Source organism: Quercus lobata, chromosome 3 (genome assembly GCF_001633185.2).
Source record: "Quercus lobata isolate SW786 chromosome 3, ValleyOak3.0 Primary Assembly, whole genome shotgun sequence".
In the NCBI taxonomy this organism is placed as follows: Eukaryota; Viridiplantae; Streptophyta; class Magnoliopsida; order Fagales; family Fagaceae; genus Quercus; species Quercus lobata.
The window spans coordinates 7455370-7473447 of record NC_044906.1 but is presented as its reverse complement, the minus strand read 5'-3'; the positions used below and the strand labels follow the sequence as shown (position 1 = coordinate 7473447).

At 33.4% G+C, this 18078-nt stretch overlaps 1 long non-coding RNA gene across 1 annotated transcript; it reads left to right on the top strand.

Moving 5' to 3' along the window:
• The first annotated feature begins 15066 nt into the window (after positions 1–15066).
• LOC115982266 lies at positions 15067–17647 on the top strand. Its single transcript, XR_004089578.1, has 3 exons — positions 15067–15475; positions 16326–17121; positions 17249–17647. It is a non-coding gene; the product is annotated as an uncharacterized LOC115982266 (long non-coding RNA).
• The last annotated feature ends 431 nt before the right edge of the window (positions 17648–18078 follow it).

Genomic DNA, 18078 nt, shown 5'->3' with positions numbered 1-18078 from the left:
CAACCAGAAACAATTTCTTGATTATGCAATGCTTGGCATGAGTTGCATCTCTAATACAGCAGAATATAGGCCAACAATAATTGATGTCTCAAAACAACTCAGTTAAATTTATGAGCCTGTCTTGCCTCCTTAGCTCAGCTTTATCCTAAATTATTAATATTCAAGTCTTCTATGCTTGATATAGCATTTGGAGACACAAATATGTCACCAAGAGTAAAGTCATTGAATAAAATGGTTGCCATATTACAACTTATGTGGGATAAAGTTAGGTTTAATGTCAGCAGGAAACAAAAACCATAGCTACAACCAAGAGCAGCTAACAAGAATCAAACACTGAAACATGGATTTTCAAAAAATGGCAAAGAGACCTTTTTAGAATAAATTTCTTTACTTGTTTATGCCAAATTAACATGTATCAAAGCCAAGAGCATTTTAGTTTAGAGTTCTTGTCTACTCTCTTTTCTAAAGTAAATCAGGATTTGAATCCTCTCTCTCTCATTGTTATAACTATTGAATTATATATAAATTTAAAATAAATAAAAAAGAACATTTATCTACACCTCACCAATCACTGTTTGCACCAGCTCATTCTCTTGTCAATGCTTCAAACTTTTTTTTAGTTCTATTAAGGCCCAATGTTACATTTATAAGGAGTGATGTTGCGGGCAACACATCTTATGGGATTGGCCATCTTTTGTAATTGGATTGATTTAGAGTTTCATTTCACTTTGTATTCATATAGGGATTAGTTTTTTAGATTATTATCAGTTGAGAAATTTATGGTACATGAACTTTATTTCTAGAAGCTATATAAGTAACGATACAGTTGGATTTAAAAAAAAATTAGATGGTTGATTAATGACATTTAATATTTATAGGGAATTTCCAAGCTGTTAGGGTGCTGATTCCTGACAACTTTGGTGTAGATTCCTTAGTTTTCCTGCTTGGTGCTAATTCCAAGAAAACTAAAGTGTTGGTTCTTTGGTTTATATTTTGAATTTGTTCTTTTATCTTCCTCTTTGATATTGTCCTGCATCAAGCAAAGCTTAAGCCTAAGTAGACTTATACTTGCAATTTAAGTAACCTAATCGGCTTGTCGTACTAAGATTAGAATAGGGTTAGCTAGGCTTGCTTATAAATATCCTCCAATGAACAACTTTATGTTATCAATATCAATTTTGTTTGCTCTCTTTTAAAATGACATTGGAGTTGTAGCTTAATGAAAAATCATTTTGAAATTCTCAATATCTATCATATTTTGTTAAAATAAAAGAAAAATGATTTTCCAAAGTATAAAAAAATTTCATTTTGTCAATGCCTATAAATCTCATCAACATGTTTTTCCTTAGTATTTTAAAACATTATAGCACAATTTCTCATACATCTTATCCTGATGCGCAATAATAGAATGCTTGAAATGAAATTAAATGGGGTATGACTTGATGGTAGGAGTCCTTGTCCCAACACCTAGAAAGAAGCAATTCGAGTGATAACCCCAATAAGACCCGTGTGATACATATAGTATTACCCATTACAGTCACGTGACGTAGGGTCGATGAGCCCACACCAGAAACTCCCTTTTCTATTTAGCAAACAAAAAAAAAATGCTTGAAATGAACAAAAATTTCATCACATTGTCACCACTATCAGAGCTCTAACCATCTAAAATGAAAGCTTTAGGGTTCTATACAATTCTAAATTAGTAGATTTTATATTTTGTGGGAAAATTTACCCTAAATGATCTAAGTTTGGTGGTCTGATTTGGTCAATGAGCCATGCATGCCATTAAAACAAAAGTCAACTTGCTGATATATGTTGGAGCCATGATGCAATCAAAAGAAATAGGACCAGCATGGAAAACCTCACCCCTAAGGCCCTAAAGGATGAGAAACCTGGTCCACAAATTTGATCTCTGTACATCATTTTATTTTTTGGTCTGGCTCTCAACCAGGTGCAACACGCGTGTATTAGATGAAGGAATTGAAGAGAAACTCCAAGGAAAATGCCGAGTCATTAGGATGAAATTTCTCTGTTTCCTGATTTGTCTTCATAATTTTGATGACCTTTCTTTAGTGGACTAGGTTTTTTCCTTTACTCTTTGAATATAATATTTGATAGGTATTACACAATATAGCTCGTTAATTTTTTTTTTTTTTTTTTGAAGAAGGAATAGCTCATTAAATATTGTGTAAGACCTCCCCATCCACAAGCTAGCAAAATCTGATAAAAGTTTGTCCTGCTTCACATTTTATAGCCATTTTTTATTTAAAATTTCATCCAAGCTCTTCTACGTGATGTTCATAGTTATGGGAATAGTCAGGTTGGACCAACAATAATAAGTTAATTACTCTTTTGGCCAAGAGTCCAGTAGCTCGATTACATGCGAAGCTAGGGGCCGTAGCTTTCCTTAGCCTTTAAAAAAAATTTCACAGCAACTAATTTTCTTAATTTCAATTATAACATACTCGCTGGTCCCCCTCAAATTTTTGAATTTGGCCTCTCACAGTGTAGAATTTATACTAAAAACATTTATAATTGGCTCTCAAATTTTGAACTCGTCTTTAAAAGCCCCCCAAAAAAAATTGAACTCTTTTGAAAAAAGCCCCAAAAAATTTAACGTATTATAAAAAAAACCCAAAAAATTAAATTGGCCCAAAAATAAAAATGCCCAGTCCATTTGTTGCCTAGAAACACAGTCGATCAGCAGTTTTTCTCCTCCTCACACCGGACTTTCTTGGCCTCGCATAGCGATAACAAAGCTGACTGGCTATCTGTGAAATGGATAGAAATATAACAGCTTGAAAGACTTTAAAAGTTAGATACAGAGAGAGAGAGAATAACTGAGATGAGATCAGTGGTAAGTGAAATAATGTGTTGTGGAGTAAAGAGATTGAACAAGACACTGGGGAATACATGGAAAAAATTGAAACGCATGTTTTGGCTTTTAAAGTTTAAACTCTGACTCTTTGGTTTTATGATAGTGTCACTCATAACACTTATTGTGAAAATGTCGCAAGCATTGATATACGTGACATAGTATTCCTGTAATATTTAATTAATTTTGCCAAGTACTCTCCCTACACCAATGTGTCATTTACTATTGCTTCTATTTATTTATTTTTTTAAAAAAAATACAAAACTAATCCTCTAAATTTTTTCAGATTTCATTTCAGTCCTCTAACTTTGTTTTTGTTCATTTCAGTCTTCTAACTTTCAAGTTTATTCAATTAAGATTTTTCCATCAACTTTTGTTATATGTTATGGTTAATTTTCCAAATTTATAAATTTTTCTTCAAATTTTTTAAATTGAAAAAATTCAATTAATGATTGAAAAATATTTTCCGGATTTTTTTTTCCAAAAAATTTTAACAAAAGTTAACGAAAATGCCTTAATTGAATAAATCTGAAACTTAGAGGACTGAAATGAACGAAAGTAAAGTTAAATGACTAAAATAAAATCTAAAGAAAGTTAGAGGGTCAGTTTTGTATTTTAACCTTTTTTTTTTTTTTTTGTCTTATCTTGTCAAATGTCAATTGTCATAATTTTTTTTGTGAAAATATTATTTTAATCTCTATATTTTGAAATTATAGTTAATTTAATTTCTATATTTTGGTAATAGTTAATTTAGTTCTTATTACTTTCAATTTGCAGTTAATTTAATTCTTACCACTAAATTCATTATTGGAAAATGTTTACGTGATGCTTACGTGGTTATTAAAATAATGATAAATTTTTTTATTGACATTATAAAATGTCACATCAGCATTTTAATATAGAAAAATTAATTTGTCAATTTTAAAGAGATTAAAAAAAACACCAACTTTGAAGCGAATTGGAGAAACGTTGAGGAGCTGTTTGTTTTAGCATGTTCGGCGTGAGGGGAATAGGTTAGCTCATTGTTTAGCTAAAAAAGCAGTTTTATCTGTAAATACTGATGTATGGGTAGAATCTCTGCCTGAGAATGTGGAAGATGTTTTCCATTTGGATTTGCCTTGAACTTATGTTGTTTTTTTAGTTTTGGTTTTTCTTAATAATATTTCGCTTACCTTTGTCTCCAAAAAAAAAAAAAAAACTGACTTTGAATTCCAGATCTGGCAACACGGAGGTTGAACCATAACACCTTCAATGATACATGAAATTGGGTTCAACAACATGCAATGGAATGTGCTGATGGAACTTGTTGGTGTTGTGATAATATAATCAAGCTGATTTGGATCTGTAGTGTTGAGGAGTTGATCAAGCAAAGAAATTTTGTCTTTGTACTGTTCCCTAGCATATGTAATAGGATCATCTCTCTCTCTCTCCAATTCGGCCCCAAAGAGGTTCTAATAGGCGTGTGGAGAACGACTTTGGGACAAATGAGGCTTCTGAACACATTTAATTGGCTGAAACCATCCCTATCTTTGTGGAGATTGATTTTATGGGTTTATGTTCTTTTGAGTTTTATGTTCAAGATCTGTGTTCACAGATCTGGAATTTAAAGGTCTCTTATTCTTTTTCATTTTTCTTTTTTAATTGATAAATTGATTTTTCCATTTAAAATGCTGATGTGGCATTTTCTCATACCAATAAAAAAAATTATCATTATTTTAATAGCCACGTAAACATTAATTGTGCTAAATGTATATACACACCGTTTACCATGTAGGTATTTTTCGTTAATAACTTATAAATATAGATCAAATTGAATACTATCAAAATGTAATAACCAAATTGACTATGAACTCAAAATGTAGAGATCAAAATAGTATTTTTACCTATTGATATTGGGTTTCTCTCTCTTTCTTTCATTTTTAGTAAATTATATTTGGTGTAACATATTGTTATGTTATATGAGTCACTTTTCATTGGTGTAATATATTCAAAATCACACCATTAGATTACATAATTTAATTATCCTTAACACGTTTTTCAATTTTCATATTAATCAGTCGGATGTAGTTTACTTTTTAATCACTAAATTCACTTTTTTTAATATATAGTTTATATAACATTTAATTTTTTTTTTTTTTAGCGAAGAAAATAGCTATTAATCTCTTATCATCTAAGATTTTGTAAGCATAGAGAAATTTTTTAGAGGCAATTTAATATCTAATCAACAATTCACATTCTTTAACCCATTGGCAGTTGAGCCTGCATGATGACACAACTCACAACCTAACCGTCAAGGACCAATTTTGAATCGAGCAACGGCCTAAGTCAATTCTCCAGTTATATAAAATGTCATTCATGTCCACCTACGAACAACAAAATATATGACCTCGACCCTACAATCTTGGAGATAACTTCGAAATTAAAGGGGACAAATGACACGGGATAGAATTCCAAAATTCTTGAGATAATGCAATCTCTAGTGGGAGTACAATTGTACAAATATAGAGCACCACCATGAACCTGGAGAGGTATGCAAACACCAGCACCTCTTAAAAAGGTTCCGTTGTGTTATTGCAGGTAAACATGGGACAAGTGATCAAATTGCATCATCGGAAGCCAATCTTAAGACTGACTTCTCATGACAAACAGAAGCTCTGTAAAGCAAGGGTGGATAGAGGTGGGTTAACAACAATCTACGTGTTGACTATACATATGTGATTAGAAGTTCTATTTGAAAAAATAATAATAATAATAACTTTAAAAAATAATATAATATATTTGGACCTAAACTCATAGAATAAACTCTTTTTTTTTTTTTTTTTTTTAGGAACTATAGACTAAACTTTTAAGTTAAATGTTGTCTCAATATATTATATTAAGGGGAAAAGTTGATGAATGTCGTAAGGACATGTTTAAGAAATAATTTTGGAAGCTTTTTATGAGAAAAGGAAAAAAAAAAAATTTTTTGATATTTTGACAGCTTTTTATATTTTCCATAAAAGTATTGTCAAAATTTTCTTATAAATTAACAAATGCCATAATGGCATCCATTAACAAGACCCTATTTTAAAACCCAATCACAAAGAAGATATTTTAGCTTAGTTTACCTCATTTACAGACATCTTGCTAGCTTTTGTCACCTTCAAGGTTGATGGCTTTTGGGAATAAAATATGAATTTTATATGGATACTATAACTTTTTTTACATAAATTTTACGCAAAAACACTATTTTAGTTCTTATATTTTGGGGTTACAATCAATTTAGTTTTTATATTTTGGTAGCAGCCGATTTGATCCCAATTATTTTTAACTTGCATTTAATTTAGTCCATATCATTAAATCACTAACGGAAAGTACATATGTGACTAATAGTGTGCATTATTGGCATGTCTAATACTAACGTGTCTAAATTTAAGTGTCCACGTCAACGCTTAGATGACAAAAAAAGTCACATCAGCATTTTAAAAAAATAAAATTAAAAAAATAATAATGAAAAAGGCAAACCATTAGCACCAAAAATTATAATAATAAATCCATAAAAAATACAAAAATCTTGGAATAGAGAAATCTGGGCTAGATAGATCATTTTGAAGAGAAGATAATAAATATACTACACGCAATAAATGAATACATATATTCAGCACAAAATGAAAATGTATTTTTTGGATTGGTACAAGTTGAGGCTGGGAATCTTGAAGAACTGCGTGGGTTACTTGGATTGCTAGCAGTGGCTCTCCTTCTTGGGCTCACGAATATGTTCTAATGTTTATGTATTAGTCATTTTGTGGCTATGGAAATTGAAATCCTAGGTTGTAAATGCATTTTAAATCGCTTTTTTAACTCATAGAAGAAGTTGGTTCTTTATGACATTCTGTTCTCAACGTTTGTTGATTTTGAATTTAGGTATGCCTTAATTGGATTAGTAAGGAAGATAAGAAAGAACGAGAAGATTGTAATAATATCCTGTGATTATTTAGTTTGGTAGTGCTGGATCTGCAATTGTTGGTGGTGTCGGATTGGTGTGGGGGATCTGGATTTAATAATGGTTGTGTTGGACTGTTTGGGTGAAAATTTGAATGGTTACCAAGAATTGATAAGAAAATTAAACGAAAAAAAGAAAAAGAAAAAAAAAAAAGGATATAATTGGTAAAAATATAACGAAAGAAAAATATTTTAAAAGGTTGATGTGGCTTTTTTTTGGCCATCTAAGGGCTAACGTGGATACTTAGATTTAAACACATCAACATTAGACATGCTAAAATGACACCATTTTTTTTGACGAAAGATAGATGTATATTAACTTCAAAATAAGTTGTACAATGGGCCTCCTAAAGAGCAGGCAGCCCATGCATGAGCTCAACAACGTGCCATGCTTCGAGCCAGGCGCTGGTACTCATCCAAAAACGAGACTGCTCCCTTAAGAATAGCATGCGGCGGAGTTTGAGTTGCTTAACTTGCTTCAAACTGGACCCGGTTTCGTGCGTTCCAAATTGACCATGCCACCATTGCCCCACGTCTCGATATCCTTCTTACTCAATTTCTCCACCAAGGTCCGGGCTAAGCTGAGGAAACACACTTCTGGAGCTTTCCGCGAACAAGTGCCCAGATATTTCGTGCTAAGGGGCACTGTTAGGGTCCATGTGAACCTTCCTTCGGCAGAGGTTGCTCGGGTTGGTAGGATGTCCAAGCAAGCCCTCCACACAAAGTTACGCACCTTAGGAGGGATGGGTAGCTTCCATAGCCTATTCCATATCCTCTTGTCATCCCCTGCTTCGGAGTGTTCTTCACTTGACCTCCGGTGAATACACACCATTAGACATGTAGACATTTTCCATTAGTGATTTGACAATAAAGACCCAATTGAGGGCAAGTTGAAAATGACTAAAACTAAATTGACTGTCACCAAAATGTAAGAATCAAATTGACTATGATCTCAAGTTGTACAGACTAAAATGGTTTTTTCGCTTAAATTTTATAAACTGATATTTTATCATTTATCAAAAGTAATTCACACATTTATTTATTATATTTTTTAAGTTCAACAATCATATGTACTTTACTATATTAATTTGTAAAATTTTGTCTATATTAATTTATAAAGGTTATATAGTAAAGTTATAATAACTTTAGCATTTTCCATTAAATATATATTCCACATATCAATAAAAGTGAAAATTTATCCATAATTTTTTTGTGGAGTTTACTGGGTCTAAGCTCTGATATGAGATTTGGATCTCACGTGCTTGACCTATCCAAAAGTTGGCAAAGAGGGTAGAAGAAAAAAAGAGAACATTTTTTCAGCAAAGCAAAGGCAAATAGATGAGACTAAAAGTAGAATACAAGATTTTTGTTTTTTGATGATTATGGGCCGTTTCATGTAATATATAAATACATGGATTGGTTGCATGGCTCTCTCTGAATAGTGAATTAATAAATACAGCTTGTTTTGTTCTTGTTATGTTCTCCATCGGCTATTGAAAATGTGATAGCTGGTGCCGTCCATTCATATAATTTACAATTGCTTAGCTCTCATATATATTAACTTTTTTATCTGGATAAGGCACACTTTTTAAATAAATAAATAAATAACTTCAAAAAGGAACATTTAGAAGGACCTAGAACAGAACAACAATGAAAACAGACAACAAATAGGGCTTATCGACATGTATCAACAGAATTGTAGTTGTTGTGATTCTAAAATTTACCCAATATTCCGTTGTACCACTTATGAATTTGCTTTGGACTTCAAATGTGCTACACTACGACAAACCACAAGGTACAAACAACAGGAGCATCTCTTCACTCTTTCTTATACTGCTGAAGATGACCCCCGTGAATATTATTGTGATATTTGTGAAGAAGAATGTAACCCAAAACATTGGTTCTACTATTGTGTAAATTGCGATTATCCTATACATCCCAAATGTATTCTTGGGAAATACCCAACTATCAAGTTTGGAAGTGCATATGAATTTTCCTTTCACCCACACCCCCTTACTTTCATTGAGGAAACCAAAGACCACCTTAAATGTAACCATTGTGGTCATACTTGCACAGAGTTGTTTTATCAGTGTGCCCAGTGTAATTTCAACAGACATCGTAATTGTGCATATTAAGCACAAATGTAGTTTTAATTTTTATATATATATTCTCCTGTTGGGTTGAGCCTGACTTCTTTATTATCAAATCAAATGCTTTATTACAACAATCCATTAGTGTCATTTACAGAACTTTTATTTATTTTGTTTCCTTTTGCTTATAAGCTTATTTGGATTGTTGTTTCGTACGTCCAAACTGACCAAAACAATTAAGTGTTGTCACATTCATTAAAGTTAGATTTCAATTCTTCTAAATTCTTCGTTGAACCTACCAATCTTGATGCTGTTAATAAGCCTAAGGTGAGTTTTTTCTCTATTTTATTTATAGTATGTTTGCGTCTTGAACAACATTTGAGCTGGTTGTTGGTGTGTGTGTGTATGTTTAGGTGTTGGGACATTGGTCAATTGCCGATGACGTGACCATTTTAGGGCTATGGGTGGTGTTTGGGGTGTATCCTACCTTTTTGGCAAAATGTCTTATAAACCGCAAGTATTAATTCAATTACATAAAATACAAGCAACTTAGGCTCATAAGTTTAAAAATTGTCTATGAGGGAAACTATGTAGTCTTAGAGAAGATAAGGATCCTCAAAAGCACATTGACAAATCACTAAGAATAGAAAGGTTGGTTTTCCTCTTAATTTTTAATCAATTAGGTCATTTTCTTTTTGTTTACTTCCATTATTTGTTAGTAATTTTCTTTTGGCAATGTGCTCACTCCTTGAATGATGGTAGAGGTTGATCCCCTATCACCTTGCTTGTCTAGGAAGCCCTTATTCATAAAGGTTTGAATCTCTCTTCCTTGTGTTCTATTCCATCTTTGAAGATGTAGCATTGGAGATATAATGTCACCATCCAGGTAGAAATTGCTCCTTCGCCCATCTATTGACCTGAGTAATATTGTTACAAATGTAACTCATCATTTCTTTTCATTGTTGCAACTGATGAATTGCATATATTTGTGTAATCTTTTAGTTTTCCACTTTTATAACTTATTAGTTAGCTTTGGAGATGCCAAAATATGATTAGAACTGAAATAGTAGAGCAACTCAATGATTCATTGTATAATCCTGTTTGTGGATAACAGTAATGGGTCAAAGACTATCTATTTCTAGCAAAGATTTTGTCACTTACAAGAAGGGTGGGTTTATCTTTGACGGAAAGAATATAATCAGTATCGCTTGAAGGGGAATGCTTTGAAGAAAGAACAGAAAAAGCTTATGCTGGATCTGATTAATGCGTTGATTAACACAAGAATAATGGCAAACAAGATCCATACATGTCTTAAGTATTTCTACTTGGCAGAGTCCTTCAAGTATTGATGCTATAATAGCTTGGATAATTAGAGGTCAGCATATAGTAGTTCTTGTCTTTATTGGTCATCATTTGCATGCACACTTCCAAAGGTTGTATTGTTAGTAGGATTTTATGGCTAGCTTGGTCATTGTCTTGTGGTACACCCACAATGTTGAAATCAATCTTAGCAGGGGCAGAACATTCAAGAATTCACAATGGCAGAGAATAAACTGAATGGGATGGTTCTTGAATGCCAATAGAAACCAAGGGCTTTGTAAATAATAATGACAATTCAAACCGGAGACTCAACTTGAGGTTGTAAATAATAAAGAGCTTAAGAAAGGGAGGCTCAACATGTTTGTCAAGAGTAACAAATAACCTAAAAATGGAGAATTTGAAAATGAAAGTGGTGAGCTTGATTAGATTTAGAGATTTGTTCCCTTTTGGTTTAAATGATCTGTTAAATATCAAAGATGAAGTTCTTGAGCATAATGGTATTGCTTGGCTTAGTTTTACTTAAAATTTTCAAATTGAATGAAGTGGGTTTATATATTTTTGTTATTGTTAACCACAAGAATGCTATTTGCACACTTTGTTGTACTCTTGTTTACAAACCCAGCCTTTAAGCCTTCATTTAAAATTAACACAGAGATCACATCTACATGAAATTCAAATCTGCTCTCATTTTTCCTATGTAGGCTCATTTTGTAATAACTTGGCATTTAGTCTATGTCATAATCAAGTACACATGCTATGAGATGCTACACTTATTTATATTGGGACCCTTTCTTCCACCCTTCCCCCCCCCCCCCCCCCCATTTTTTCACAATTATTTGTATTTAATTGAACTTCTTCATGTAATTGCCTCTTGTGCCATGTGGCCCATGTTATCTTGTAGGTCACTACTCTGGACATTAGTAGACACAGACTTACATTAGCCATGAGAATTCTAATTTTTGGACCGTGTTGGTTTAATTTGAATTGGAGCCTTTATTTTATTTTATTTTTGCACCATTATTTATAGTATTTGAGAGATGGAGTGAGGTTAAGGAACCAATTGGCATTCATTTGGAGCATAGGCTACGGTTGCACCTAAGTTACCAAGCTTTAGGGTGTGGTTTTGAGTGATGAATTTCCACAAATTTTGAATTCCATTTTGCCGCCTTATTGTAATATCCTTTTGCTCATATATGAATCTATTTTCCCTCTTTTTGGGTTACACTCTCTTCCTTTTTTCTCGGATGTGCAGATACAGATAGTCTTTTATTCTACAATGGGGTTCATTAACAATATTTAAATATATTGAGTGGAAATTTAGAGAAGCAATGCTTTCTAGTTCTTATTCTCAGGTACCTTCATTCTTACACTCTTAATTTCTTTATGAAATCTCTTTTATTTATTTTTAAGTTTTGGGAGTTTTTCACTTTTTGGAGTAAAATCTTTATTGAGTGTTTTTGTTTGATCATTTTCTTGCTTATACAAAATCAATACATGTTCAACTTTTAACGCTATTGTTATAACTTAGGCACAAAGCAGTCGTTACAAAAGTTAATCGGAACGTATCCTTGTCATAAATATGGAGATCTTTTTTCTTATTAGAAGATCAAAAACCCAATTGCTATATAAATTTGTATTTTGGTTTGGATCAACCTGTTATTCCAATGTGGTGGAGGGAATGTGTCTTACTCTCCTGGTGTTTGATGAAAAAACTGTCTCCTTTGGCACAGCTTTGGCCACACTTAAGATTGAAGATCATTAGACTTTATTTGTTTAAAATAACAAAAAATGTGACACGTGCATGCGGGTCATTCCGCCTCCATTTTTTAGTTGTGTGAAGTGTAGCTTCTTTCTTCAAAAACCTTGTGTTAAATTACCTAGAAAGAGGCAACATCCACTCACTCACCCTCCCAAAGACATACTTTACTAAACTGATTGTAATAACTTCAATTTGCCTGCAAAGGATAAGTATTAAAATTTCCAAGCATTTATTCTTCTTGTTATTTTCTCAATTAGGGTCCTGCAATCATGATAGCTCAGCTTACCAGGGACTAGAGGCATACCTAGATATCTAACTGGGAGACTACCTTCCTTAAAGTGAAGAGCATCCAAAAATCTGATTCTTTAGACCAGAAAATACACCTACAAAAAATAATTTACCTGTAGAATATTAATCTACAAGCCTGAAATCACTTTAAAATCTTCCAAACATTTTTCACTAACTGGACTAGGAGTAGATAAGCTCTTCCGAAAATCCTTAAGTTGTTTGTACAATATAGATTAATAAGCAGCATATTCTCACATCTGGGATGGAATTTGAAATCCTTGCAACCAAGAATCCTTTTTTTAAGCATCTGAGTTAGGAATTCCATTGCTAGCAAAAACAAATAAGGGGTCAATGGATCCCTTTGTCTCATCCACTTGACACCTCAAAAAAAAAAACCAGCTAGTCATCCATTTACAGCCACAAGGTACATAGGAGTGGTAATACACTCCCTCACCCAATTAGCATATCTTGAGGGAAAAGCCACAATCTGAAGGTACTGAAAAATAAACCACCATTATGCTGACTCATAAGCTTTCCTAATTTCCCCTTCTATGGTAGTTCTTAACAATTTCATGAGCTACTAGCATAGTTTCTGCTATATTCCTGCTAAGCACAAACGCAGTTTGGTAGGGGCTAATAATATCATTCAAGCATGATTTAAGTATGTTAGTCAAGTTCTTTGTGATGCACTTATAAATTATACATCAACAAGAATTGGTCTATAATCCCCCATGCTTGAAGGATTGCTCACTTTAGGGACGAGAGTAATAATTTTTGCATTCACCTCTCCAAGTAACCTACCTGAATTGAGAAACGACCGGATGGCATGGGCTACATATGAATGGATAACAACAGGCCAAGCTTTTTGAAAAAACAAGCTGTGAACCCATCAAGGCCTAGGGCCTTCTATCCTTCCAAGAAAACATAGTCTGCTGGATCTCCAAACTTGAAACTGGAGATCCTGTTGAAATTCTACCCAAATTTCTTGAGCCAGATGCCCCTTAGAGGTGATTCTGATAATAGTAACCCACAGCTAATTGTTTAACTTGTTGAGGATCCGTTATCCTATTCCCCCGATCATACTTTAGAAAAAGTATTGAGTTTCTAGCATTTCCTATTTTAACAACTCAATGAAAGAATGCAGTATTTTTTACCCCCAATTGAGGCAACTATTTTTAGATGTTTATTTCATAAGTGCCTCCTCTCCTCTGCTAATATTCTCAGAGAATTCTCCAATCTAGAGTGGGTCGGGCTGCAAAATTCACAGTATTCGCTTTGGGTCTCACTCCTCCAGCTCATAATTGATGGTTGTGCCCTCACCCACGTTCTTACCTTTACCTGCCAACAACAATGATTGATGCAGCAAAACAACTTTTGCAAATTGATCGATTTATCTTATATTCTTGTTAGCTTATTTTCATCCAAATTCATCACTGTTCAGGGTCCGCAATAAAACGAATGTATACTACAAGTAAAAAGATATGCTCCAAGGTGCAAGTCTGTCATTGAGTTATATTATAACTCTGTGTTTTAAAGTTGCATGTGGTGGTATGAAATTGTCACCAAGAATGGTGTCGTAGAAATTGGCAGCTTTATTATGATTGAACATGCAGTTAAAAGTTAGAGACTTAGTTGGATCCCATTGGCAGCTCAATAGCCAATAAATTAGCGGCCCCTTGAAATACTACTAAAGCAGGGGAATGGTGTGTGGAACATTTATGTTCATAGTGGTTTCTCATTCCTTGATTCAAGGTACCCTGTCACAAAATTGTATATGGTTGAGATGGTGCGGTACTATTCACCAGTTTGACACGGAGAAATGAGCATATCTGCCCAATGAAACCAAAAATAACTCTAAATCTATCAATCCCAACAATATGATCTATCAGTCCAGGCCAAGCCCCAAAAAAGAAGTTGGTGAGAATTAATAATTAACCAATTAGACCTGAAGCACAATTGATATAGCAGAGCAAAACAATAGGAGGTCCAGATAGGTCTCAAATCTTAAAATGACATAGAAGCACTAAGTAAAATCCAACTTAGACTGGGAAAGTATCCCTCAAAATTAAACCCTCCAATTTCCTCTGATAATCCACATAGGATGCTTTCACAGAAATCCAGAATAATTTTTCTGGGTAAACTACATGTGCTGCTGTGTGTTGCCAGAGTGCTATTGTGCTGTCCATATGCTGCTGCACTGAAGTGCTGGTTTGGATGCTTTACAGCTGTGCTGTTTAGTCTCTTTGTTATCTTTAGCTTTAAGGTAGTTAGAAGGTCGTGTTGTTAGTGAACTTTTGCTTTGATAATTGCTTTGGTTTTGTAGTTAGATTTGTAAGTTGGGTGCTGTAGTAGGGAGGTTCCCTATGCCGGTACCTTCCCTTCTCTGGTTTTGGGGTTTTTCCCTGTGTACTCTGTTTTGTTTCAATGAATATAAGCCGAATTAACAAATAATAATGAAAATTACAATTTAGCACTTGCGGTTTGGCAGTGTCAAAATTTAATCTACAAAGTTTCATTTGCTACATTTATAGTTCTGTAGTCTGTACTCTTAAGACTAAAAAGAAACTATTATGGTTCTATTTAAATCAATAAATTTTATATTGTGGACAAATGTACTAAATTATCCAAGTTTAACCATGAATGAGCAATACTAGTAATTATTAATTGCCAGTACTTCCATGCAATTAAAAAAAAGCATGTGAAGTATATTATGATATTAGATTTCTATTTGTTGGAGCCATGCAATTGAGAGAAACAGGACCAACATTGGAAACCTTACCTCCAACTAAAAGATTGATTAGAAAGTTGGTCCACAACTTTGATCTCTTTACACACTTATATTCTTTAACTTTTTGTTTGGGTTTGTTTCTTAACCTGGTCCGGCACACAGGTTTGTTAAAGAGAAACTCCAACTCCAATGAAACAGTCAAGTCATTGTGATGAAATTTCCCACTAGTTTCCTGCTTGGTCAATATCAGTTTACTAGTAAGCCTTTCCTTGACTCTTTGAAAATATTTTTAAACAGGTACCAAATTCTATAATAGAGCTCATGATATAATGATATTGTCAAGTGGATAAGAGGAAGGCTCCAGATCCACAAGCTACCAAATTCTGGACATTCTTATGTTATAGTTGCATCTCTCTTTCTATGGGTAGAATAAGGTACATTCTCTTTGAAACCCTCAATTTTCAATTTTTATATTTGCCTCCATGCCTATGTAGCGGGATTGAGTTTCAAGCTTTGTGTTAATAGATCATGATATTTTGAGATTTATGTTCTTGGATCATGCTAATTTAATATTTGTGTTCCTAGTCCTACTGATTTGCTACTAAAAAGTATTGTTTGAGGGGGATCTAGGTTCATATTTCAACTTCAAAAGTCAAAACTCACAGATTCATATCTCAAATTATCACTTTTGTTTAATATTTAAGTAAAATAATTATTATATAAATATTTCAAAAATCCTAATATGACTCTAGGCTGATGTACTTAAAACCCCCCCTCTCTCAGCTCTCTTTTTAAATGACACCAGGCTGATTGGATTTTGAAATAATTCATTAAATGTAGTGTGTATGATTATAGCATGAAACCAAGCTCTGACATATATAATTCTTCAAGACTTAAGAATTCAATGGACAAGGTGTCCATGGAAAATTTCTAAAGGTGGTATACAAAACATTTGTTGATCGAACAAATGAATCATAATGATCTAATTGGTTTAAACTCTCGTACATGTTCAAATTGCTCAAAGATGTAAATCATGAGTTATGAGAATGGTCATAGAACATGTTTGATTTCTTATAGTGTAATATGTTTCAAATTCTAGCGATTCATTTTTTACATAGTGGTAGAGTACAACCAGTTTCAAACTCTAAATCGTACATGGCCCTTGATCTCTAAGCAAAAAGACAGATCAATGGCCTCCAAGCATCTTGGTTTACAGCAATATTATAGCCTCATCATGTCATTGCATATTATGTGTATATTAATATTTCTATCTGTAATCTAAAGGTTTGGTGGACAAGATGAATTTGTGTTTGAAAATGAAGAGGAAAGCAAGATAGGAGACATCTTTTATGAAGAATGGAAGACTATTATTAGTGGAGCTAATTGCCTTTTGCAATGGGAAAAGCAATCCTATCCGTGTCTTCTCTGCTGAGGAGCTCAAAAGAGCAACAAACAACTATGACCATCGTCAATGTGTTTTGCAGGGTAGAGATTTTAAGTTATTCAAGGGTTCTCTAGAAGACCACTTACTTTCTGCTAAAAAGTACCACACGGAAGAAAAAGTATTTTCTGTTATGGAAGAAGTTACACTTGGCATTGTTAAAGACATTGTGGAGGGATCGCAAATGAGTGTCCACCAAAATGTTCTAATACTCTTAAGAGGTTGCTTAGAGACCAAATATCCAACTCCAGTGTATGAATTTGTCAGGGATAAAATTCTCTCCAATTATATCGACCCAATTGGGACAATCCACTTTGAGCCCTTATCATGGAAATGCAGAGCATAGTTAATGCCCCTACATATGTTCATACTTCATTTTCCAAGTCTGTTATCCATAAAGAAATTAGGTCAGCCATCATTATATTAGATGAGAACAATGTTGCCAAACTGATTTGACTCTCGCTCTTATCTATTCCTAAAGGTGAACTGCATGTATTCAAGGCCGTATGTGAGAGAATGGGGTGTGGTGCACCTGAATATACTGCTAACAGGCTATATAACTGAGAAGGTTGATGTGTATATTTATGGTGTTCTCCTTCTTGGGCTTTTGGCTGGATGGATGTTGAATACTCAGTACAGGTACAGTCCCTCCTTTCTACCAATGTTGGTGAACCCATGTGATGAAAAAAATTGGTTGATTGAAATCATAGATCCTATGTTACTAAAAGAGGGAATTAATCAGGAACATTTTCTTGCTTTTGCACAGATTGCCTTGAGTTGCATCTCTGATACAGCAGAAGATAGGCCTACAATTATTGATGCAGGAAAACAACTCAGTGAATCTTGAGTCTGTCTCACCTCCTTAGTTTATCTTAGCTCTATCCTAGTTGATAAACATTCAGGATATTCTATGCTCGATATAGCATTTGAATGCACAAACTTGTCACCAAGACTGGAGTCACTGAATAAAATGGCAATCATGTTTATGATAAAACCATGTTTTGATTTCCATTGGGTAGCTAGAGTGGACTGTAATAAGACTTCTTATTTTTATTTTTGGATGGCTTGGGTTGAACAAACTTCCTATCATTGCATGTAGTATTTTCTGGTTAACAGGAAAGTATCTCTTATGACAGGTATCTCAAATCAGCCATGTACGAGTAGTCCCCATTGCATTACCAGTCTCTCTTTTTTTTTCTTTTTTTCTTTTTTTAAATATACTCCATTGCATTACCAGTCATTTTTGCTTACTAATGTCACTAAAATTTCTTCATAAAGGTGACCGGTCAATGTGATAAGGCTTTTAAGTCTTAACGACTCAAAAGTAAATTCTGAATGTGACTTAAATGAGTTAAATCTATATAAATCAATATAATTTACAACAATGACTACATTATCGTATGATAATTATATTGTGGTGACTTCATTTGAACACCAATAGTGATCGACCTAGTAAATGTTAAGTTTCATATTCAGTTTTTTTAAAATAATAATAATTCAAGCAGCTTTAGCAATCTACTTGCTGACAAATAGCCTAATTTATATTTATCCACTTTGTTGAAATCATATTGGAATTAACATGCTTATATCTAAAAA